Genomic DNA, 24,533 nt, shown 5'->3' with positions numbered 1-24,533 from the left:
GACACTAAGACTTTAATGGAAGCTCTCTTCTGGCGGATTCTTTTTCATCTTAGGTGTCCTGGAATCCCACAGTGACATAACGTTTCATGACACTACGGGCATATAAGGGTCCCTTAATCAGGGCTTGTGATTCACCTCTCTAGTCTCTCCCTAGTGACTTGTCTAAAGAACATGATCATCCATGATGCCTATATTCCCACCATGTCCTTCTGCTTTGTCCTCCCTGGTGAAGGACACCTTTAGTCCACACTGGTGAAGGAAAGCTCATCAGGAAGTCCATCCATCAGCTCCAAAGAGTCTCATCATTAAGAGCAACACACGTCATAAAACCAAAGATCTCACTGTGGAGAAAGGGGCTTCCAAAAAAGAGACAGAAGAAAGCATTGCCTAAACAGCTCTAACATGGCAGCTCTAACATGGCAGCTCCAAAGGCTCCGAATGTGCAGTTAGGACTGGATTCCTGGACTGCAATCGAACCCACAGCAGCCCACTTGGAGCAGGGAAGATGAAGTTTCTACCTTTACAAACTGAGAAGCCATTGATAAAGGCACTGGGACTTGTTTCTACTGCACTTACTGGCTTTTTGGGACCCTAGTCTATTTGGATGCAAAGCTTCCTAGGCTTGGATTGGGGGGGGGGGGGGGCTTGGACTTCCCACAGGGCAGAGTTCCCTGCCCTCTCTTAAGGAGGGAGGGGTAGAGAGGAGGGGGAGTGGGGGAGCGGGAAGGGAATGGGAGGAGGGGAGGAAGTGTGAGTTTTTGAATGGAAAAAAAAATTTAAAAAAAAAACAAATTGCACATAGTTAGAGTCTCTATGTGCACAGTCTTTCTTCCAATTATGGTGCATCCTTAAATGCTTTTTTTTTCTCATCCTAGGAATTAACAGATAAGGAAACAAACTGAGTTGAGAAGCAGAGGCCTAAACAGGGAGCTTGGTACTCTCCGTGCTTCCATGTTCCGGCTTGCACGCTCAGGATCACGTGGATAAAGCATGCTACTGGGACTGGAGAGACGGCTCAGAGGTTAAGACCATTGCCTGCTCTTCCAAAGGTCCTGAGTTCAATTCCCAGCAACCACATGGTGGCTCACAGCCATTTGTAAAGGGGTCTGGTGCCCTCTTCTGGCCTGCAGGCATACACACAAACAGAATATTGTATACATAATAAATAAATAAATAAGCATGCTACTGTACAGCATCACTTCCAAGGATGCTGTAGTCAGGCTAGCATTTATTATTTTAATTAACTTTTTTTCTTTATTTTACATACCAACCACAGTTTCCCCTCTCTCCTCTCTTCCCGTTTCTTCCCCCAACTCCCATTTCCCTCCTCCCCATCCACCCTGTATCTCTATTCAAAACTGGGCAGGCCTCCCATGGCTTTGACTGTAACATGATACATCAAATTTGAGGTAAGACTGAACTCCTCCCCCTGTATAAAGGCTGGGCAAGAATGGGAAACAGGTTCCCAAAAGCCAGCTAACCACCAGGGACAGGTCTTGATCTCACTGCCAGGAGTCATACAAATATACCAAGCTACACAACTGTCACACACATGCAGAGGGCCTAGGTTGGTCCTATGCAGGCTCCCTAACTGTTGGTCCAGAGTCCATGGGCTCGCATGACTTTAAGTCAGCTGTCTCTGTGGGTTCCTCTTTTGTGACCTTGAACCCCCTGCCAGGTATAATCCCTCCTCCCTTTCTTCACGAGGACTCCCAGAGCCCAGTCCAGGGCTTGGTTGTGGATCTCTGCATCTGCTTCCATCAGTCACTGGATAAAGGCTCCGTGATGAGAATTAGGGTAATCACCAATCTGATTACAGTAGATGGCCAGTTCAGGTACCTCTCCACTACTGCTAGGGGTCTTAGCTGGGGTCATTTTTGTGGATTCCTGGAAGCTTTCCTGATACCAGGTTTCTTCCTACCCTCTGTCCCACCCCCAAACTGCCTCTTACTCCCAGACTGCCCAACCTGCTCCCTCAAGTTCCCACGCCCCCACCCCTACTCCCAGTTTACCCAAGAAATCTCTTCTATTTCCCCTTCCCAGGGAAATCGATGCATCTCTCTTTGGGCACTCTTCATTATTTCAGCTAGCATTTATTAAAATCCATTCATTTGCTCCTTTCAGAAAACATTTAGTGAATCAAAGGTACTACATGATACAGCTTATATTTATATACATAGGCAGTTACATACACTTGGCTCTCCACATCTATAAAGTTCCACACTGGAGAATTCTACCAAGTACAAATCAGTGGGTGAAAGTACTTGCTGCTAAGACTGGCAATGTTATTTAATCCTTGGGACCCACATAGAAAAGAGAATCAGCTCCCACAAGTTGTCTGCTGACCTCCGTCCACAAATGATGGCATGTTTTTGTGCACACACTAAATAAATAAGCCCTTTTTAATTAAGAAAAATGCATGTATTACAGTGCTATACACAATGAAAGATAATTTAAATTTAAGGTAAATATAAATTATATAAATATAAAACTCAATTCAAATATATCAACTTGAACACATTTCCATTTTTTTTACATTGGCACAGTAAAATGTCAAGAAATATGTTTAATCATGTAAGATTTGGATTTTATGCCCCACTAGTAACATCCGCTTTCTTCTTTCTTTTTTTTCTTCTTCTTTTTCTTTTTTCTTTTTTGTTTGTTGTTTATTGTTTTGGGGGTTGGAGGGGTTCGAGACAGGGTTTCTCTGTAGCTTTGGAGCCTGTCCTGGAACTAGCTCTTATAGAGCAGGTTCGCCTCGAACTCACAGAGATCCGCCTGCCTTTGCCTCCTGAGTGCTAGGATTAAAGGCATGCACCACCACTGCCTGGCCAATATCTGCTTTCTTAACCATGACAATGTCATCAAGGTGCTGGGTTTCGAGACTGAGGAGATGGCTCTGCAGGTAATGCACCTGCCTGAAAAGCACATGTACTCAGGTTCAGATCCCAGCAGCCAAACAAAAGCCAAGTGAGTATGGCAAACCATCTGTAACCCCAACTGCAAGAGAAGCAAACATGGTGAAATCCCCAGAGCAAGCTGGCTAGCCAGACTATGTGAAACCGTGATCTCGGGGCTCAACACGAGATCCTGACTCAACATATAAAGGTGAAATTTCATAGAGGAGGACACTTGGCATCAGCTTTTGGCCTCCATGCACACACAAGTGCACATGTACCTGCATATATGGACCACACACATAAACAAGTATATACACTCGCACAAACATACACACACATAAAAATATATGCAGAAGAAGGAAGGAAGGAGGAAAGGAGGGAGGGAGGGGGAGGGAGGGAGGGAGGAAGGGAGAGAAGGAGGGAAGGAAGCAGTTCAGTGTTTTTGGTTCTGTTGGTTTTTGAGACAAAGTCTCCCTATGTAGCCTTGGCTGGCCTGAACTCACATAGACCAAACTAGCCTTGAACTCATAGAGATCCACCTGCCTCTGCCTCCTGAGTGCTGAGATAAAAGGCCTGGCCCAGAAGGTAATTTTTTTTTTCATTTAAGAGTTATAATATCTTATAATTAGGGAAATGTGAATTTTGATGTATGGTTGGGAATTAAAACATAGACTAAGAAACTTAAAACTGCATGTACTGGATATGTGCACAGCTTTCTCCTGCCACTGTTCTCTGAGCAATAGAGCAGAACAATGATTGACACAGCACTCACAGCATAGGAGCTGTCGATCATCCCCTAAAGACCATGCAAGGCATTCAGGAGAGCATGCATGGGCTCTATGCAAATACTACACCATTGGTGAGCACCTGAGGATTTGGGTACCCGGAGGAGTCCTAGAAACCAATGATGTCATTATACAGCGTGTATGTGCACACGTAGATATATAGTGAATCATACATCCACTAAATACAAACACGGACCAACTAATTTATGAGCCATAAATAGGTAAATTTTTTCTGATTCAAAAATTCTAGTTATGTGAAAGTAATTTTGTATGGGGAACCACAGCAACATAAAAATGAATTATAGGAAAGAATGCCACATACCTCACACGGAAGAAATTGTAATGTGCTTAATATATGAAGAGGGCTTATTTTTTAAGAAGAAAATGAACTATGACAATGTGGGAAATGGACAGGAGATGGGAACAGACAGTTCATAGACGAAAACCACACGTGAGACTAAAGTCAGGAAAATGCAAGTTCAACCTTCCTCAGGAGTGTGTGTGAAAACCACACTGAGGGCTGGAGAGACGGCTCAGTGATTAAGAGCACTGGCTGCTCTTCCAGAGGTCCTGAGTTCGATTCCCAGCAACCACATGGTGGCTCACAACCATCTGTAATGAGATCTGGCGCCCTTTTCTGGCGTGCGGGTATATATGGGAGGCAGGATGTTGTCTACATAATAAATCTTAAAACAAACAAACAAAAAAAAAAAACCCACACTGACACATCACATCTAATGCACCAAACTGGAGCAAGACCCAGAAGCATGTTGTCTCCATGGAGTGTGGGCCAGTCTGTGAAGCAAGCCTCTTCATGTTGTGCTGGGAATGCAAAATGAAGGGGAGCCCCCAGGGAGGGGAACTCTTCAATATTTGATGGACTGGTGTAGGCTTTTACCCTCTGACCTGGTAATCTTGCTTCTAGAACTCTCTTCCTGAAGTGAGACAAGGAAACACTTGTGTGTAACTGGAAACGGTCCAAATGTCCATCAATAGAGGAATGACAGAAAATAAATTATGGTCTACTTCTACACACCCGTGCGCATGCATACACAGACACACACACAGATTAGATGTTTTAGGTGGGAGGGAGAAAGCAAAGCTTGGAAAACTGTCAGTAGTATGCAGCAATTTATCTAAGAAAGAAGGTAAAACTGGGCCTGAGAGATGGCTCAGCCAGGGGAGCAACCTATCACCAAGTCTTACAACCTGACTTTTGTAGATAGATAGATAGATAGATAGATAGATAGATAGATAGATGATAGATAGATGACAGATAAATCGATATTTTAATAAAGAAATCAAGAGAAAGTAGTGCAATTATATACATACATGCATGTGTGTATTTACATATGTATGTGCTTATAAAAAGGAAACAATAGTAATGTAAACACTGTGGCTTGTGCCTGGAACTCACAAACTCGGTCAGGCTAACTGGCCAGAGCCTCAAGGATCTGTCTGTGACTGCGTTCCCAATGCTGAGATTACAAACACACACCACCACGTCTGACCTTTTAAAATCGGTTCTAGGGACTGAACTTGGCTCCTCCTGCTGGCATAGCGCTCCCTTTGCTGATAATCTCCTCAGCCCCCATAGCAATAATTTTTAAAAAGGAGCACAGTACCTAGGTTACTTTTGGACCCTACTCAAGAACCAACTCACTATTTTGTGAAAGTAAAGAGGAAAATCTAAAACTTTATCCCGCCTTCCTGTGAGGATTATACTTTAGAAAAATAATACAAGAGTTAATGAGGGAAATTTTTCTTCACAAAAAAAATCCCAATAATTTGAAAACACAGCAGTGGAAATAACCTAATGGCATAATAAAAAGTAATTATTTATATTTTAAAATAAGTTGAGATTTTAACAACTGAAAAGGAGTTGGTGTGACTATACTGAATGTCACAAAAAATAAAATTTAAGATAAAAATTGTTACCACAGTCAAAGAACATTTCTAGTAATAAAAATGCCAATCCATCAAAAGGAAGGCACAAGTACTATAAACATACTTAGCAATAGAGAAAAAAAATATGATGTAAAAAATAATGGCAGAATGTGGGAGAGAAATCATTGGAATTTCTATATCCCACCTTCAATAACATATGGAACAATTATACAAATATCCGCAGGGAAATAAAGACGATTCAAACATGATGGTAAGCCAACAAGATCTGACAGAGACTGAGCACTCCAGCTAGTAAGAGTTCATTCTCTGTCTCTCTCTCTCTCTCATGGACATAGAACACTCTCTAGTACAGACCGCAGCAGCTAAGTCATAGAACAGCCTGGATAGATTTTAAAGGGCACTAGCCGTCTCTCATCACTCTGACAAACTATTGGAAGTAATCAACTTAAAAAGAGAACAGGTTTGTCTAGCTCACCATTTCAAACATTTCAGTACATCATCACTTGGCCCTGGTGTCTTGGACCTATGGAAAGACAGACAGCACAGCATAGTGGGATGACATAGGTCAGCCTCAAGGCAACCAGGAAACAAAGCCAGTAAAACTGAGGGGGGTGTTAATATAATATCCTCATCAATAGCACAACTCCAGTGTACTGCCTTCCTACCACCGTCTCACTTCCTGATGATGAAATTACCTCTCAATAGTTCCATAACCAAGGACCCAGCCTCTATCTGACATATACATGGTCGTTTGAAGACATTCAAGATTCAAATTACAGCATAGATAGATAGATAGATAGATAGATAGATAGATAGATAGACGGATAAACAGACAGATAGAAAAGTACACCAACCACAATGGGATACAATTATACATCAATAACAAAAGAAAATCTGGTAATGATTTTTCAGTGTGGAAACAACACTCCTTAAGGACCAATGAGTTAAAGAGAATTTTTTTTAAAAAAATGCAATAATCAAAAACAAAAAATCAACAAAATTACAGGGTGCTATAAAACAGTGACTAGGAAGAGCATACAGATTTATATACCTATATTTAAAGAAAGAAAGAACTTATATTAAGAACTCTCTCCCTGAAAACCACAGGAAAAGATGAATGCTAAGGCCAAATTTAGTACAAATAAGAAAATGATGATTTTCTTGAAATGAATGAAACAAAATAAGAATAGGAATACAAAAGATTCAGAAGGCCAAAAACTGGACATTTTTTCCCAAATCAATAGAACTGACCAATCTGTAGCCACACTAAAAAGAAGGAAAGGAGGAAAACCCCAATTAGCAGAATCAGCAGTGGAAGAGGGTATGCCGCTCACTGTTGGCCTCCTAGAAGTAGGAAGAACTGTGAGAGCATTCTGTGAACAAATTTATTGCCACACATTAGATAACCTATGGTCTAGAAAAAGTAAATTGCTAGAAATAGACAACTTCCAGAATATAACTCAAGATGAGAAAGCGAATCTTAATGAGCTTGTAAGATACTTAATTGGCAACTTTACAACTCTGCGTAGAAAAGCTGAGCATCAACAGCTCTGTTGAGTCCCATCCCTCCTTAGCATGGATTCTTGAGCAAACTTTTCCAAAACCACAAAGAGGAAGATGCCCTCCCCAACTCAATAAAGTCAGTACTCCTGTCTTACCAAGACTACACACAGACACGAGAAGGAAACTCAAGACCCTTGTCTCTGTGCATACGGATGCAAACATAATCAATAAATCCCTAGCAAGCCAAATCCAGTAGCATGTCCTGGTAGGGTTCCATTGCTGTGATGAAACACTACGGTGAAAAGAAACATGGCTTCTAACAGTGCATGTAAACAGCAGCGTGAGTATAGGAACCCAGAGGCAGGACCTGATGCAGAGACCATGGAGGGGTGCTGCTTACTGGCTTGCTCCTTGTGGCTTACTCAGCATGCTTTTCTGTAGAACCCAGGACCACCAGCCCAGGATGGCACCACCCACAATGGGCTGGACCCTCCAATGTCAATCACTAGCACCATACAGACGTGCTTACCATCCAATCTTATAGAGTAATTTTCTCAACTAAGGGTCCCTTCTCTATGAGGACCCTAGCTGATGTCACGTTAACATAAAAGCTAATCAGCACAACATATAAAAAGGATTCTACACTTTGACTATTCAGGTTTAGCTGAATGCATGGCTAATTTTTATATGTAAATCAGTCAGGATATTAAAACATACTGCCATGTATAAAGTCCATTGTCCATAGAAATGCCATAATACATTGCATCATCAAATATGAAACATCCCCGACAAATAACACATACAAACAGGAAGTGCATTGCTGGTCACTTGGAGCTGGAAGAAGGGAGAATTGGGATTGTTAATGGGTATGGATTTATTTTAGGAGTGATAAAAATATGTTGGATAAGAGAGCCATCCAACCTTATGAATATAGTAAAAACAGAATTATACACAAAAGTAATTTTGTACATACATTATTGCCTAGATTCTGCATACGAGAATCACTTCTCCACCTGAGCCATCTTGCATGGAGGGACACTCATACAGATGTCTGTAACAGTTGATACTCCAGGGAAAGAGTTTTAGAGAATTTGAATGGACTGGGTCAAGCTCCCAGTTCCCTCCTCCTGGACTCTCTTGCTCTGTTCAACTTCAACAGTCCTTTGTGTCTACTTTATATGAGCGTTTATCATACGGTAGTGTCACGCCTTCTGTACCCGCGCCTTGCTCTGCACAAACGCTGAACGTCTAGCCCGTCCGCAGCACTCGGCTATCCTCTCTACACTGTAGCCTCTTTTGTTAATGACCTGTCCTTGTCTGGTAAAAGACACTCATTTTTATTTGAAAGAATTCACAAGAGCTATTTCTGCTCTCAGGAAGAGCGATAGCAGAAAGATCTAGATCAGGCCTGGCGAAATTCGGAGGCTCCAATGGCCAACCAGTGAAGCCAAGCAAATAAATGGACAGTTGGGGGACTATAAGGCATTCTTCACAGTTACACAGGGAGACACTGCACAGCATCTCAATACTTTGGGGGGATTCAAGGACAGACTTATCAGTGTTCGTGGAGAAACAAAACTCTGATTTGTATGTAGGATAGCTGAGCTGACCCACTAGGCTTTAAACACTATACAACTCTAAAAGAACTGTGTTTCTAGGCACACTGTGACCTGAGCCAGTCTCCTGACAATTCCAGTTCTGTGACATCCATGTTAAGTTAGACATAATAGGATCCTTACTGCAAGAGCAATAGTGATCTTTCTTCAAGTCCAAAACTGCAAATGTTAAGAAAAAAAAGTGGCGCATGGGGGAAGGAATATGTGTAACACACTAAGTTGCTTTTTTGCTGTGGTTTTGTTTTTCTGATTTAAGATACTAAGGTAGGGCCTCATGTAGGTCAGGCTGACTTCTGACTCACTAAACACCAAGGAAAACTGAACCTCTCATCTTCTTGCCTCTGCTCTCAAGTGCTAGGAGTACAGGAGTGTGCCGCCATGCCGGATCTGTATGCTATGCTAGAGATCCAACCCAGGGCTTTGTGTATGACAGGCGAGCACCTTGAACCATTGCCAGAACTTTCTAAATCTGGCTTCTAGTATGATCACAAGCTGATGTAACCTTTCCAGACCCCTGTTTATTTCATCTGTCCATGAGATGTTACAATGAGAAGAACTTCCCCATCTGTGAGGAAAAATAAGTTCCTCTTTTTCACTACGCTGTAAAATACTTTCCCTTCCTCTGATGACAATGACCGACTGTCAGAGAAACTGATGCAGAAAGACAGCGCTTACCCTCGTGGTGGTGATGTCACACACTCTGCCCTCATCCTGCACAGTGGAACGTCCATTGTCATCCGAGAACCTTCTCCCTTCTTCCCTTGCTGGAGACTGGGGTGCACACAGGCATTGAGCGGCTCAGAAAAGAGAAGCGTGTGGTCCTCAGGTTGTACACGCCAAAGTAGATGCTGTGAAGTCAAGTTCACCTGCAGAGGAAAGCATCAATCAAGCTGTCACTCCAAAGTGGAAACAAAACCAAGCCATTTGATCACCAGCTCAGTGCTCTGGGCATGTTTTACTGCTTAGATGCAAACCTTCAAGCCCCATGGAACGTCTGTGGAGGAACTGGTCTCTCTCAGTTAAAGAATGCAAAAATAAAAATTCCCAACCAAGTAAGCCTTGCCTCATGGTGACATTCTCCCATAGGTCTATGCTGGCTGTCAAGCATCTATCCCTTGATTTTTTTCATTCTTTCCAGTCAACATCAGTTCTAACGGGGGAGCGGGTAGTCATGGAGAAGAAACTATTGATGTAGAGCAGAAGACAGGCAAGAAGTGTCTGCGGCTACATCAGGCATTAAACAAATGCTCAGTGTGGTTGAAGACCTTCTAAGGCCCTGGGATCTCACAGGGCACATAGCAACCACTGCAGCACCCCCAAGAGCTCACAGGCCCTAGACCAAGTAAACATGTAAAAACAAACATGTCTGAACAAGATCCTGGGGACAGTGCAGGCTGGGCCAGGGAGGAACACAGTTTACAAGCTGGCCCCAACGGGGACACAGCTCACCCTGACACTCTACGGGGCTAAATTTCCCCTTGTAAGAGACAGTCATGAGAACAAATCTGAAGTGAAATGCAGATCCACATCAGGTGAACACCTCAGGCGGATCTCTTGATAGGAAAGCAGAGAAATCTCTTTATGAGGATGGAGAAGAGGGCTTGAGAAGTTAAAGGCTCCTTGTCCTCCTCCTGCCCCTCAGCCTACACTTCTTCCTCTCCCCCCTTCTCTTCCCTGCCTCCTGGCAGTACCATAGACATTGGCCTCCCAAGCAAAGGCAAAAATGCTACAGTGCCTAATCTTTCTACTCGGATACCTTTCCAACTTCAACATCCTGTAAGAGAAAGGAAAATTAACCCTGAATAGCTTTCATACTCTATACTCATTACCAAAGGAAGACAATCAGGAGTACATGGGCTCTCGGCTAGAGGTCCATTGCTTTGGCCCAGTACGGAACTCTCAGGTCTGACCCAGGGACACATGGGGAGGTGAGCCAAGCCTATCCTCTAAACAGAAACCTGTACCCAGGGAGGCCTTACAGTTGATATGTCATGAATAAATGACATCCCAAACAGCAACTTCCTCCCTGCCACCTAAACTCGAAATTTGTGTGCCTTCCTAAATTTTTCTATCACCCTAATCACTGTCGAATGATGGAAACTGGGGAGATGGCTCAGCTGGTAAAGCCACTTCCATCTTAAGCATGAAGACTTGAGTTTGATCCCTAGAGGCCATGTAAAAATGCAGGGTGTGGTATCCTATCTTTATAATCCCAGCAGGCTGAGATGGGAAGATCCCTGGGCAGCTCCCGGTCAATAAGAGCCTCTGCCTCAAAGGAAGTTGTCTGCATTTGTACCAATCCATACCATTCTAAGATCATTTGTGTTCTACATGAACCCAACGAGAAATGATAGCTAGCATTTTCCGAGTCCCCTACACGACATCAGGTACATTTGTAAGGCTTTTACAAACGTCTCCGCAACCTTCAACCACGGCATATGCCAAGTATTATCCTCAATGTAGAGGTGGGACATCCAGACCCAAAGATGCTACCTGCCCGCAGTTCACACAAGAAATGACAGGACCCAGGTTCATCTCACTGTAAAAATCGAAGCTCCTCTAGTTAGGGTCAGGGAAGGCTGACGAAGGATTGAGGGAAGTGCGCCAAACATAACCCAAAGCATCAGACTTGGGGGAAGGAAGTGTGGACTCACTTACTCTCCCCTTCCTGTTTCACAACCCCACCCCACATTAGTTGTTCCTACCAAGGTCATCAGGGTTGATAAGTTCGAACAAAGGTGTCAGAGGTTGTGATTTAGCACAGAACAGGCTTCTGACTTTGCAATACAGTCCGATCCTGGCAAAAACCCATCACACTCCCTCAAGGCCCTATTCTCTCTGCAGAATGTCTCTTTTCACAATAACTGAATTATCTTTGCCATTTCCTCCAGCCTGGCTATTTTTCCTGATGAGTTCGCTACAGCATTCAAAAATGTACACAACGGCAAACTCCATTATTGAGGGGAAAGGTGAAGAGTAAGAGACATAGTAGACGCGTCCCTCATCCAGACCCCTGACATCCAATCTTAGAGCCAAGGCCAGAGAAATGGAAATGGATTGCGAACAGGGACACACAAAGGGTTCTACGGATTCCCTGGCCCTCACCGTAGATATGCAAAATTGACCTGGTAAATAAAGAAGAAACTCCTTGTGGCACTGCAGTACTGGCCTGTGTCCTCTGTACCCATGCAGGACTCCGTATGTCCCCATCCCTGCTACACCACATTCTTCTGAACTGTTATCTAGACTGAGAAAGCCGCCAGTAAGGTATAGCAGCCCACGAGTGAGCTTCATGCTAATTATCCCTGTCATACAGCTTTGCTTCACACATTTTGTTCAAACCAATCCCCCTCTCCCAAGCCAACAAAATTAGAGTAAATTAGAAGGGAAAAAAATCAATACAGATAACGAAAAGTCACTAGGCAGAGGCAGAGGAGGTAACTGGGCAGGACAATATGACTGCCAATACTATCCACACACACACACACACACACACACACAGGAAATGCAAATTAAATCATCCCATCCTGGGTGCTCAGCCCATTCTGCCCCCACAAAGGAGCATCTCAAGGCAAGATCAAAGGTCAAAAGTCAAACTCTCAGAGGTTCGGTATTCCTATTTATTTATTTAATATGCATACAATATTCTGTCTGTGTGTATGTCTGCAGGCCAGAAGAGGGCACCAGACCCCATTACAGATGGTTGTGAGACACCATGTGGTTGCCGGGAATTGAACTCAGGACCTTCGGAAGAGCAGGCAATGCTCTTAACCACTGAGCCATTTCTCCAGCCCCAGGTTTGGTATTCTTAAATACTCCCAAAAACTCCCTTGCACTGACACTAGGCTCCAAGAGGCACTTCCTGTAAAACAGAGACCTGTGCACCTTGCCAACAGGTAACATATGAGCTACGCAGACAATATAATCTCTACCCTTAGATTTACCAATGCATAGAATTTAGTAAAGTGGAAGGAGGCTTATTTAAGTAAGTTTTCATGTAAGTCTGTGTCTTCGTCAGGGTTTCTGTCGCTGCTGTGTTCCCCTGACAGTGAACAATTTGGGGAGGAAAGGGTTTATTTGGCTTACACCTCCACATTGTAATTTATCACTGAAGGAAATCAGGACAGGAACTCAAACCAGGCAGGAACCTGAAGCAGGAGCTGAGCAGAGGCCATGGAGGGGTGCTGCTTACTGGCTTGCTCCCCATGGCTTGCTCACCTGCTTTCTTATAAAAGCCAGGACCACCAGCCCAGGGGTGGCACCCCACGCTGGGCCTTCCCCTATCAATCACTAATTAATTAAATGCCCTACAGCTGAATCTTGTGGCCTTTTCATTTTCCCTCCTTGTAGGTGACTCTTGCTTGTGTCAAGTTAACATAAAACTAGCCAGCAGGGTTTGATCAGGTTTTTGATACCAGAAAATGAGTTTCTGAAGTTCCACAGCTGGCCTTGATCTGTGACAAGTGTTCTACTCCTGATCCAGACAACATCTTGATCTTACAAACTTCCGCAGTAGATGTCTCCACCTTGGAACTGCTGCTTCTAGAGAGTGGGGTGATTGTTTCTTGGGATAGCGCCCCACAGATTGTAGGATATGTCACGGTACTGATACCACCTACTGTATATAATAGCAAGGTTAGGACAGTGTGGAATCTCTCCCGAGTTGGCAAGATATCGTAGCAGCTAAAGGTACTTGTCATGGAGGCCAGTGATGTGAGTTCAGTTCCCAGGACCCACACCAGAAGGAGAGAACCAGCTCCCACAAGTTGTCCTCTACCTACTACAAGCATGCCATGGCATATGCATGTGTATGCACACACACACACAAAATAAATAAATAAATAAATAAATAAATAAATAAAGACCAATAAGACATGCTTTTAAATGTCTCCAGTGCTCTGCTTAGGAATCAAATTATCTCCAGTTGAGACCAGAACTCTAGAAATGAGCTAAAGGTTCAGACCCCTGTTTGCAACTGGGCATGCAGTGACCTTCCCTAAGGACAGGACCCAGGGACTGTCCTCCAACACCTATTTCTTTAGAGTCAGTCATGTCGTTTCATGCCATGATGTCAGTCAACAGAAACTTTAAAAATAAGGAAAGATAAGAGATAAAGGCAGGGAAGATGGCTTAGTGGGTAAGGTTCTTGCCACACAAGCATGAGCACCTGCGTTTGGATCCCAAACACACACAGAAAAGCCAGTCATGAATGACATATACCTGTAAACGCAGCCATGGGGAGGCAGAAACGGGCAGGTTCCTGGAGGTCACTGGCCAGTCAGCCTAGCCAAGTAGCTGAGCCCCAGGTTCAGTGAGAGACCCAATCTCAGAAAATCAGGTGGTGACACCAGCCAGGGTCTTAGTTGATGTCCGTGGTTCCCGTTACCATGGAGAATCATGTGGATACGCGTGTCTGATCAGCCACCTGAGGTCATGCCAGTGTCCTAGAATCATTCTGCTGCCGGGGCCATACTGATATGGGTGGCCAGCACTGCCACCAGGGCCATGGTGACATCCAGGCCTGAGGTGCAGCCAAGGGCCATATGTAGGCCTGTGGACCTGCTGCACCTGAGGTCTGTATTGATATCTGTAGCCCATGTTACCTCAGGAGACTATAGGAACCATGCGTGTTGAAATCCGAGGGCTGTACTGAGCCAGCATTGCCCTTCGATGGTCCTGGAAAAGCTGACCCTGTCCCTCACTGGCCACTGCAGCTGAAAAGTTGTCCCCACCCCTCACCACAAGAATGGGAGAGCTAGCCTTGATGGCTTGGGTGTAGAAGAGCTGGCTCTGCCTCTCGCCTGAGTGGGAAGGCAGTCGCAGTGGCCAGAATGACCAAATCAGCTACACCCAGACCCACATCCGGGGCTTTGAGTTGGCACACCCCAACATCTACCCCATCTATGACTATGGCCTGTGGGAGCACACGAAGGGACTGGCCCTGTGGAACTACAGTCACAGGATCTCCATGACTCAGGGAAACTGCAGGATATCCGAGAGGAGTTTCAGGGGACGTCCAGCACTGAGTGTACTGGAAGCCAAAGGCCTTGAACCTGACCAACCATACATTACAGTGAACATCTGCAAGTAACGCTGACTGTCCAGGGGGTGTTGTGTGTGACACACTGCAGCTTCCAATGACACGGGGACAGTGAAGAGGTGTGGAAGGGGCAGTAAAGATGGAGGAGCAAAGTGTGGTTTTGTTTGTTTGATTGCTTGCTTTGTTTTGTTTTGTTGTTTTTAGGTAGTTCTTTTAATTTTCTTTTGGGGGCACACTATGGGGTAAGGAGCAGATATGGAAGGACTGGGGTGCATGATATGAAATTCCCAAAGAATCAACTGAAAGAAATTACACTTAAAAGAAATAATGAAGTGGTAAATTGCTAAAGATAGCATCTAACATTGACTTCTACCCTCTATCACACAATCACACAAGTGTTCATGTACCCACACACTCAAACATGTATGCACACATGTGTACACACATGCACACACAAATGCACACACACATAAACACACACATGCACAAAGCAAATCTAAGCTTCCATTAACTCTCTAAGTATATGTGACTTAAGTATAAGAATAGAGGTTTATCTCTGTGAGAACCTGCCTTGTGTTTTCTAGGATGACATCCCATGCCCATACACTCATATGGCTTCGAGTATATAGCCTACTTTCTGCAATAACACCGCTCCTACTGAATATACCCACTCTTGGACAAAGCTCTCACCTTGTAGAAACTCAGTGAATATCTTGGAGGGGAAGAAAGTTCAAACACATGTCAGTTTTGTGGCCTTGCCGCCACCATCAATCACATACCTATTTGTAATAAAACCTGAGGGTAACAAAATTATAGGAATAATAATGGAAGATGAAATTCCATCCTGCCTGTGTCTTGCTTAACTAATGAGAATTTTCATCCAGTGCTTTGCTCCAATAATATTAAAATATCACAATCAGGCTTCCATAATTGGATTTACTGGGCTCGGAGAATTGGACTGCTATTTTAATCCGCTAATCCAAAGCCATCAGAAGAACACACCTTCCAATCCATGCTGACAGTGGGTCACCACTAATATCCCTGAACTATGATCTTCCTTCAAATCATCAAATCTCAACAAGTATTTTAATAAGAAAAAATCTTAAATTCACATGATAAAAAAAAAAAAACTCTGATCAGCCCCAGAAGGAAAATGAAAGCTTCTCAGGGTCTAATATATTCAAGGACTAATAATAAATTCATAGACATTCTGGTTTTCAGTGAGTAGCCTATTGAATGCTTCCTAAAGCGAAGTCTCTAAATTCTGCTTGAGAGATGAGTCTAAGTTCTGTTTCTCTCTTGAGGATGTGGAATGAGTGAAGGAGAAAGCATCTCCAGCAGTCCCTAAGGCCTGGAGCATGCGTAACTAAACACCGCCTTCTCTCCTCGGGTTCTGTTTCCAGACAACCTCCCCTGTGGGACAGAGGAGCAGCAGGCACACAGCTGAGTCACCTCCCCAAGACAACCAGGGAGAGAAAAGCCGAGACCACCAGGCCAGAAGCTGCCTGGGGAGGTGTGCCCACATAGATAGATCATCACACAGACACTGACCCTACTCAGTCACCCCTGCGTATTAACAGGGCTCTTAAGTCACTCTGATAGTGGTCTGTGTGGCTGCCACCCTTCCACTGGCCTCAGGAAGGAGCTCTTTTGGCTTCATGTAACCAACCTTGCCCGGGTAGCTGAAGAAAGAGGTTCCCACCGCAGGCAGGAAGGGAAAACAGCCGGATTGGAGGCCTGAGATCTTACACATCCTAATCTTAGCCTGGTCTCACTCCCTTTCAGTGCTATGAATGACAAACCACGGTGCTGAATCACTGAAGAACAGAGGAAGGGAGAGCCAACAGTTCTGCAGGGTGCAGGGGAACAGTTTAACATGACAGTAATAGCAGTGTGTGTTTACTGTAGGGAGGCTTTGCCTGGGGGCAGTGTAGCCAGAAGGCCCACCGCTCACATTTTCCAGTAGCATCCTGTGCAAATAAATCATCACAGTGTTAAAGATGCGTGTAGGAAGATGTCCAACGCTTCATTTATTATTCATAAGCTTATGCCAAGAGCCACCTAGATGTCCATCAATAGGCAGACCCAATAGCCTGGAGACAGCCGTGGAATAGAGCCCTCTGCGCTAGTCAAACTTGCTGAGAGAAGGATAGGAGTAACCTCTGGGATCAGGTGGGCCCTGCTCTGTGGGTTTCCATTCTAGGCTCACTTACTCTCCATCGCTCTCCTGTCTTGGTTTTGAGTTTTAGTTTCTTTGTTTCCGAAGACAGGATCTCAGTATCTAACCCTGGCTGGTCTTTAGGACACTCTGAGTTCCAATCTGGCCTTGTTCTTGTAATGTTCCTACTCCACCTCCTAAATACTGGCATTGAAGGTATATAGGCACAAAGACACACGGCCTGCGAGTAAACGGGGCTTTTGCAATCATTTTACAGGTTGGGAAAGCAGTGAACAAGGAAGTTCCTAACTCTCCTGAGTCAGTGACTACTTTTTAAAAAAAAAAGAAAAACAAAAACAAAAAGAATCTCATGAAGACAAAGGCTGATATCAAACTCACTTGTCCAGCTTCAGCTTCTGATCCTCCTGGCCTGCACTAAGGTGCTGATCCTCCAGAAAGGCACCGCCTTACCCGGCTCATCACAAACCCAGAGTCTGTGCTGGCAGCAAAGTCACTCCCCCTACTAAATGAGCTGCAAACCCACCCAAGAGGCAGCAACAACTACTGCATCACTGCTCCATGATCTGAGCTCAAGCCATGTTCCAAAGTCATTCTCCTAACCACTACAACAATCGGCCCTGTCAGAAAAGACAACTGAGATACCCTGTATGGCGTGGTCCTGCTTTGTAAATGATGCTTGAGTTGACGATAGAGTGACAAAAAATCTGTGATAACACACACCAAAACGATGTGTGCATTTTTCCTGGATGATAGAATTTGGCACGATTCTTGCCTTTGACTCTGCATTTGTCAATATTATGTAAATGTCTTGAAGAGTGGTAAGGCTTATAAAATACTTGGGAAATGGTTACATCAACATGGAAATTTAAAAGGAAACAAGAAGCCTGGGCCAGGAATTGAACAGGAAGGGAACGAGACATAAACTGGGGGAGATTTACGGCATGAGGGTAACTTACAGATGTGCCAGTGGTAGGCTCCTCCACCAGGGTGTCCCTGTGTCCTGAGTAGAATCGCCAGCTGCTTTAAATCATTGAAAGCTGCTTTACCTCATGGGCTGCCTGGAGAAACAGAGGACGAAAGGCAGTGTGGAGCTCACCCTCAGAGCTTACAGGAGTCAATCACAAAGCAATCAGGTAAATAAGGAACTGCCGCAGAATGCAGAGGCCTGTCAGTTCAGAAGGGGGATCATCCCTGCTAGAGGAGGGTGGGAACATTGGGGCCAAACCTCGCTGGGCACAGCAGGTGTGATCAAAGGACACAGGATGAAAGGCAGGTCCAAATGGGAGAGGAAGCTCCTGCCAAATCAAGGAAGAGGAAAGCCTCGGGTGGGTATGAAGCGCAGGTAAGCATGGAGTTCAGCCGCAATGGAGCCATGAACTCAAGACCCTGACACAGTTTCTCTTCTTAAAATGTCCAAGGAACTCCACCTGTGTGGGTCACTGCTTTCCTGAGCTAGGATGAGGGATGTCCCAGGGAGAGAAAACTGGCTTACTTGAAGCCATACAGACTCCCCTGAAACAAGGAGTCCATACTGCCGACCTCCAGAAATGCCTATCCATAAGAAATGGCACACACACACAAAAAAAGATTCTCCAGGCATAAGTGCTGTTCCTTGGATATCTATAATAGAAAGTGCCCTTGGGTACCTCAGTCCTCAGGAATTCCTGGGATCTGAGAGGGTCAATGACTAATTCCAGGACAGCCATCAAAAAACGCATGCAGGAACAAAACCATGAACTAGTTTCGATAATCCAACCCTCTTCTCATAGCCTCCTCTGTCCACAAAAGGCAGCACAGGGATCTTAGACGGGGTATACCTTGACTTTTACTAACTCTAACTGAAAATGAGTGATTCCATTAAAACAAGCTTGCCATAGTATTAACAATATGGCGCCTGCAACAATAGATATTCTAGATAAACCCCAGCTCATAAGGGTTGCTGCAGGCTCCAAGAAACACCACTCAGGCTCATAATTATTCTGAATTCACAGCCATCACATACCTACTTCTAAGTCTTCTATAATGACTTCATAAAGAAGCACAAATATTGCTCAATCATAAATTGGTTTTAGTATTTTGATGAATGCGTTTCAATAGGTTGAGAGTCCTTTATATCCTGTGGCTTTTCTGTTTTGCATCTTGTTTTGCATTTTAAAACACTGTTCCAAAGAATGATCCGTCGCTTCTCTGATGGCCCTCCTTGACTTATTTTACTCATTAATATTTGTCAGTCCTTAGAATATACTTAGAAATCAGGCTGGCTAGGTGGCTCAATAAGTAAAGGGGCCTGAAGCCAAACCTAAAACCCTGAATTTGATTCCTAGAACCCATGTTGTGGGAAAAAAAAAAAAAAAACAATTCTCACAAGCCCTCTGATCTCCATTTGCAAGTCATGGCACACATGTATGGGTGTGTGTCAAACGCATGTGCGCGCACACACACACACACACACATACACACACACTAAATAACTAAAAATGCAATGAAACAAAAACTACAGTCTATATACATACACTAAGAAACACATGCTTTCTACTTGTTTATCTTGTTCATTAGAATTCTTAGTTTCTTGTAGACATCACAACACAGCAGGTGCCTGCACCCCCATCTGAAACAGAATAGGCTCTTAAAAATTATTTGCTGAATCAATTGACAAAAATTTTTGGTGAACTTTTCACACAGCTTGGTCATAAGCTACTGCCATTCATGTTAACTTTTAAAGTTCTCTTGCCCCTTAAGTTAAATGAGAGAAAAGAAGAAAAAAAACCCACCACCAATGTGCTTTTGAAATTATGGTCACAACTTCAAATAGAAAAACAGCTTATTTATCAGGTACTGCAGATGGGAAACACATTTTCCCTTCATCAAAGGCAAGTCAACTGAAATGCACACACACATATACACATACACACACATACACACATACACACACACACATACACACGCATCATTGAATCAAGTGTATTGTCAAATTCAAACAAGTAAAAAAATCAGTAATAGGAAATAAAACCAATAAAAACACACTTGGCATTTTGTAGCAAAACTGGTTGACAAAATCATCACACAGAATCTACCTGGCACATCATAAATGAAAACAAGCAGTGTTTAGATTCGCGGCGCTGGTAATAAACCATCACCATGTGCTCATATAAATTCATAGTCACCACAGTGAACTAGAGATGCCATGGGAAGATCTAAGCCAGCAGCATGGGAACACAAAAGCACCTCATCTCGTCTGTCTCCAGAATGGTTTTGTTTTAATAGCAAAAAAGAAAAGAAAAGAAAAAAAAACACTTCTCTTGGAATTCTCCACTAAACGTTGCTAGGTCTGGACTCCTCCGATTTTCTTAGAAAACATAGCCAAGGGCTTCGGGTGTGACTCGGTAATAGAGTGTTGGCCAAGCACTCACAAGGACTTAGGTTCAGTCCTCTGGACTATCACACCCCCAAAAAATTGTTAGTCAAGGACAAATAAAGTACTAGATGACATCAGTCACAGATCTGCTGATGAAGATGTTCTCAGGTCCTTCAGATATGAAACACACACACACTGAAACCTCACAGCAATACATCTGTATAGATGTGTGTCTACATGGGTGCACCTATGTGGTCAGAGGCAAACTTTGGGTATCTTCTTCAGTAACTGCTCATCCTGTGTTTTGTGACAGGGTCTCTTATCAAACAAGGAACTCAACAATTTAGCTAGGCCTGTTGGTGAGGGAGCCCCAGAATCTGCCTATGTCCACCTCCCAGAGCTGGGATTATGTGTGTGCACCACTGTGCCCATCACTGTGCCCGTCTTTTTATCTAGGATTCTAGAGTTTGAGCCTCCGTTTGCGTACTTGCTCAACGAACACCTTCCCGACTGAGCCATGCCTGTAGCTCTGCAACACAGCTTTCTGAAGTCATTTTCTATACTCAACATTCACTCTTCTCCTGCGACTCCACGCGAGTTTTTGCTGAGGGCGTCTCCAAGCAGCCAAACCCCAAAGCTGCTTCCCAGTCTGCATGGTTGACAGGACAGTGGCATCCGTCACTCTGGAACTCCCTAGGCCCTGCCATTGCCTAACACTAACACCATTCTTAACTGTCCCTCCCTCTTCTCTAATGACATTTATAAGTCCCTAGGGAATTCTACCTCCTGTGCTCAAACTTTAAATCTAAGGCCACAAATTAAATACCTCCAGGGACCAAGCAGATGCCCAAGATAAGAGGAAGAGGCTCCCTCACCACTATGAGAAGCAGGCTGAGCTCACCCTAGCTCACTACTGTCTCTCACCCATGGGTCTCAGGAAGCCATATCGCCCAATTTGTCAGGAACACTCACAGATCTTATTTTTAAAATTTTTTTAAACATTTGAAACTATTGCTGCTCATGCTTTAAGATCATGAGCCAAAACAAAGATATTCATGGCCTGGAAACAACTCCTAGGCCAGCACATGGTCTTCTCTATACCCTAGTCATTCCTAATGACCCCGTTCTGTACCCCCTCTTCTTCTCCGTGGCCACTTTTGTCTAACCCGCATCTAAAGACAGAGTGTTACAGAGTTGATTTGCAGCCTCTGGGTGTTCTCTCTCTCTCTCTCTCTCTCTCTCTCTCTCTCTCTCTTTCTCTCTCTCTCTCTCCCCTTTCCTCCCTTTCTCTCTCCCTCCCTCCCTCTCTCCCTCCTTCTCTCTCTCCCTCTCTCTCTCTCCCCTCTCTTTTTTTCCTCTCTCCCCTCTCTCTCTTTTTTCTCCCTCCCTCTCTCCCCTTCTCTTGCCTCCCCACTCCCTCTCACACAATACACACACACATTCTGGGCCTCTAACCTACCCCTACTGGACTTCTCTATCTGAATAACCCCCTGGGGCCTTAAACACATCTCAGTCTTCCATTCATTCTCTGCTTCCACCGCAGCTGAATTGCAAGTTAGACATTCCGAATTCATGTCGGCCAGAGGCAGATATTCCCCTTACCACCCACACCAGTGACACCAAGCCAATACCAAGGATAAACGCAGCCATGTTCTCTCACACCTCCACCTTTCTCTGGCCCTCCCTCAGATATCCTGTGTCTTTCTACTGGTTGACCACAGTAGATTTTGACCATGTCCCTTGCTTTCTACCCGTCTTTATTCCTCACCCCCAAATTGAGACCGGGGTTGGATTTTGTTACACCCACACACAGTAGGCTCTTCAGCCTCCAGGACAAGCACTAGATACAGAATGCTTAAGGGAAAATGCAGCTTCCCCACTCAGAGAGAAAGTGGTATTAGAAAAGCTGGTTAAGCTGTCTTGGCCTCAGGTTCTTGATTATTAAAGTACAGGTACTGAACACCGATCATATCTCACATGGAACAACTAGGAAGATAAAAGAGGTGATAGACATAGAGCCCCCTGTGCTTACATAATAAACGATCAACACGATTCTATAGACATTGTCATCATTCCTTATCCATTGTCCTCATTTGCCTCAACCCAACTCATACCCTAGGACTAATGAAGAATTACTTGAAATTTACCAAAACATCCCTGGCTTCTAAGGACTCCAGGTCTCTACACTTGCTTTAGCTGCTCAAAGTGCTATTGTAGGAGGGGGCAGGACTGCCTGCTGGTGTGGCTCCAGCTGATGGAGCAGGCCCACCAGCCCCTACATCCATGATCGTCACCTCATTGTGGAGGATGAGGACGGTGTAGATGCAAGAGAGCTCAGAGCTTCTCCTCTGGGGCAGCAGCAGTGATCACTACTTGGCCTATTAGCTCTAGCTTCTTATTAGCTAACTCCTACATATTAATTTAACCCATTTCTATTAATCTGTGTATTGTCATGTGACTGTGGCTTTCCGGCTAAAGTTCTGGCGTCTGTCTACGGCGGCAGGGCTACATGGCTTCTCTCTGACTCTGCCCTTCTTTTTCTCAGCATTCAGTTTAGTTCACCCTCCCCCCCTACCTCGCCTAGCTCTGTTCCCCTATAGCTCTTCTATAGGCCCAAAGCAGTTCCTTTATTAACCAATGGTAATCACAGCATACATCAGAGTGTCCGCCAAGACTCAACTCCATCCTGTTCTCCCTGATCTCAAGTTCCTCCCCTACTCCCTAAACTGTGCCTGCTTCACCCCCTACAACTACCAGCCTCTGTCTCCTTCTGATCAGGGTATTTAATTTACTCTCTCTAGCAGATTATTCTGTTTCCAGTGCCCCCCTTCACTGGAAATCCCACAAAAGCAAGGGGGTCTCATCTTCCTTAAGCTTTGTATCCTTAATGCCCAACAAGAAATAATGAATACGTGAATAAATTAATGACCCATTTGAATTCCCAGATCATACCAGAAAGACGAGCATATTCATGGTTCACCACTCACTGATGGGTAAGGAAACTGAGGTTCAAAATGGTTGAGTCCAGGGGCTAGAGAATGTTTCACTCGGTGTGACGTGTTTACCATATAAACATTAGGATCTGAGTCTAGTTTGCCAAACCTAGGTGAAAATGCCAGGCATGGTGGTGGTGGTGTGGTATGTGCTTGTGATCCCATCTCTGGGAGGTAGCTTGTGAGCCACACAGTTGGTGAATTCCAGGCCAGTAAGCGACCCTGTGTCAAAAACCAAGTGCCTGAGGAATGACACTCAAGGGTGATTGCTAACCTCCACACATGTACACATGCACCCACATACAACTGTGCACCCACAGAAATGGACATGCACACGTACATACACACAAAGAGCAGAGTAAGTGAGACCAGAGCCCCCTGAAGCCATGCTAAGGAAATGAGTAGAAGGATACATCATTCTGCCCCATTCGCTGATGACTTCTCTGTCCTCATATGCCAGTCTCTTGTCCCTAAACAAACTGACTTAATCCCCCTAAATGAGAATGGGAATGATATACAGGACTTTTTTTTCTATCACCATACACCATATGATAAGCTACAAAATGCCGACAAAGCACCAGAGATCAACTAAGAGAACTGTTCTAGCAGAGCCTGTCACTGAACAGTCTTTCTTAAAGGCCTAAGTATACATTGCTTACCTTGTGCCAAGCCCTGCATGAATTGCTCTTCAGATGCTGCATTAGAAATGTAAGACAAAGGTTATTATTGTTATCCCCATTCATCGAATAATGAGACCAGAACTAGAGGTTAAATAACATCCCTAGCTAGAAGAGGAAGGGAGCTGATTCAAAGCCATGAGGAACAGGCCCTATAACCAGTCTGCTGCCATGTGAATACCAATCTGCTGCTTCCTAGCGGTGTGACTTGAGGTTTCCATAGACAGATAAAGAGACAGACATATGAGTCGTAGTTAGGATTTCTATTGCTGAAACGAAATGCCAAGACCGAAAAGCAAATTGGGAATAAAGGGTTTATTCAGCTTATATTTCCATAGCCCTGTTCATCACTAAAGGAAGCCAGGACAGGTACTCAAACTCTGAAGACAGGAGCTGACACAGAGACCCTGGAGGGGTGTTGCTTACTAGCTTGCTCCCCAATGCTTGCTCAGCCTGTTTTCTTATAAAACCCAGGACTGCCAGCCCAGGGATGGCACCACCCACAATGAACTGGACCTTCTCCCATGAACCACTAATTAAGAAAATGCCTTACAGCTTGATGTAGGAAGTCCTTCTG

The 24,533-nt window shown here is 44.3% G+C and overlaps 1 protein-coding gene across 4 annotated transcripts in view; it reads right to left on the bottom strand.

The window, feature by feature from the left end:
- Kcns3 (potassium voltage-gated channel modifier subfamily S member 3) overlaps positions 1-24,533 on the bottom strand; it is a 44,654-nt gene that overhangs the window by 4,334 nt on the left and 15,787 nt on the right. For 3 of the 4 annotated variants that reach the window (XM_041639394.1, XM_041639395.1, XM_041639396.1), the window contains exon 2: positions 9,388-9,578. The gene's annotated coding sequence lies outside the window, so the exon portion shown is untranslated. Of the gene's footprint in view, positions 1-9,387; positions 9,579-17,887; positions 17,990-24,533 lie in introns of all 4 variants that reach the window. The other variant, XM_041639393.1, reaches the window with a different exon arrangement.

This window comes from Microtus oregoni, unplaced genomic scaffold, assembly GCF_018167655.1.
Source record: "Microtus oregoni isolate MIOR12 unplaced genomic scaffold, Mior012 000058F_ref0000040, whole genome shotgun sequence".
Taxonomy (NCBI): domain Eukaryota; kingdom Metazoa; phylum Chordata; class Mammalia; order Rodentia; family Cricetidae; genus Microtus; species Microtus oregoni.
The sequence above is the reverse complement of the archived record's forward strand: the minus strand, read 5'-3'. Positions and strand labels throughout refer to the sequence as shown.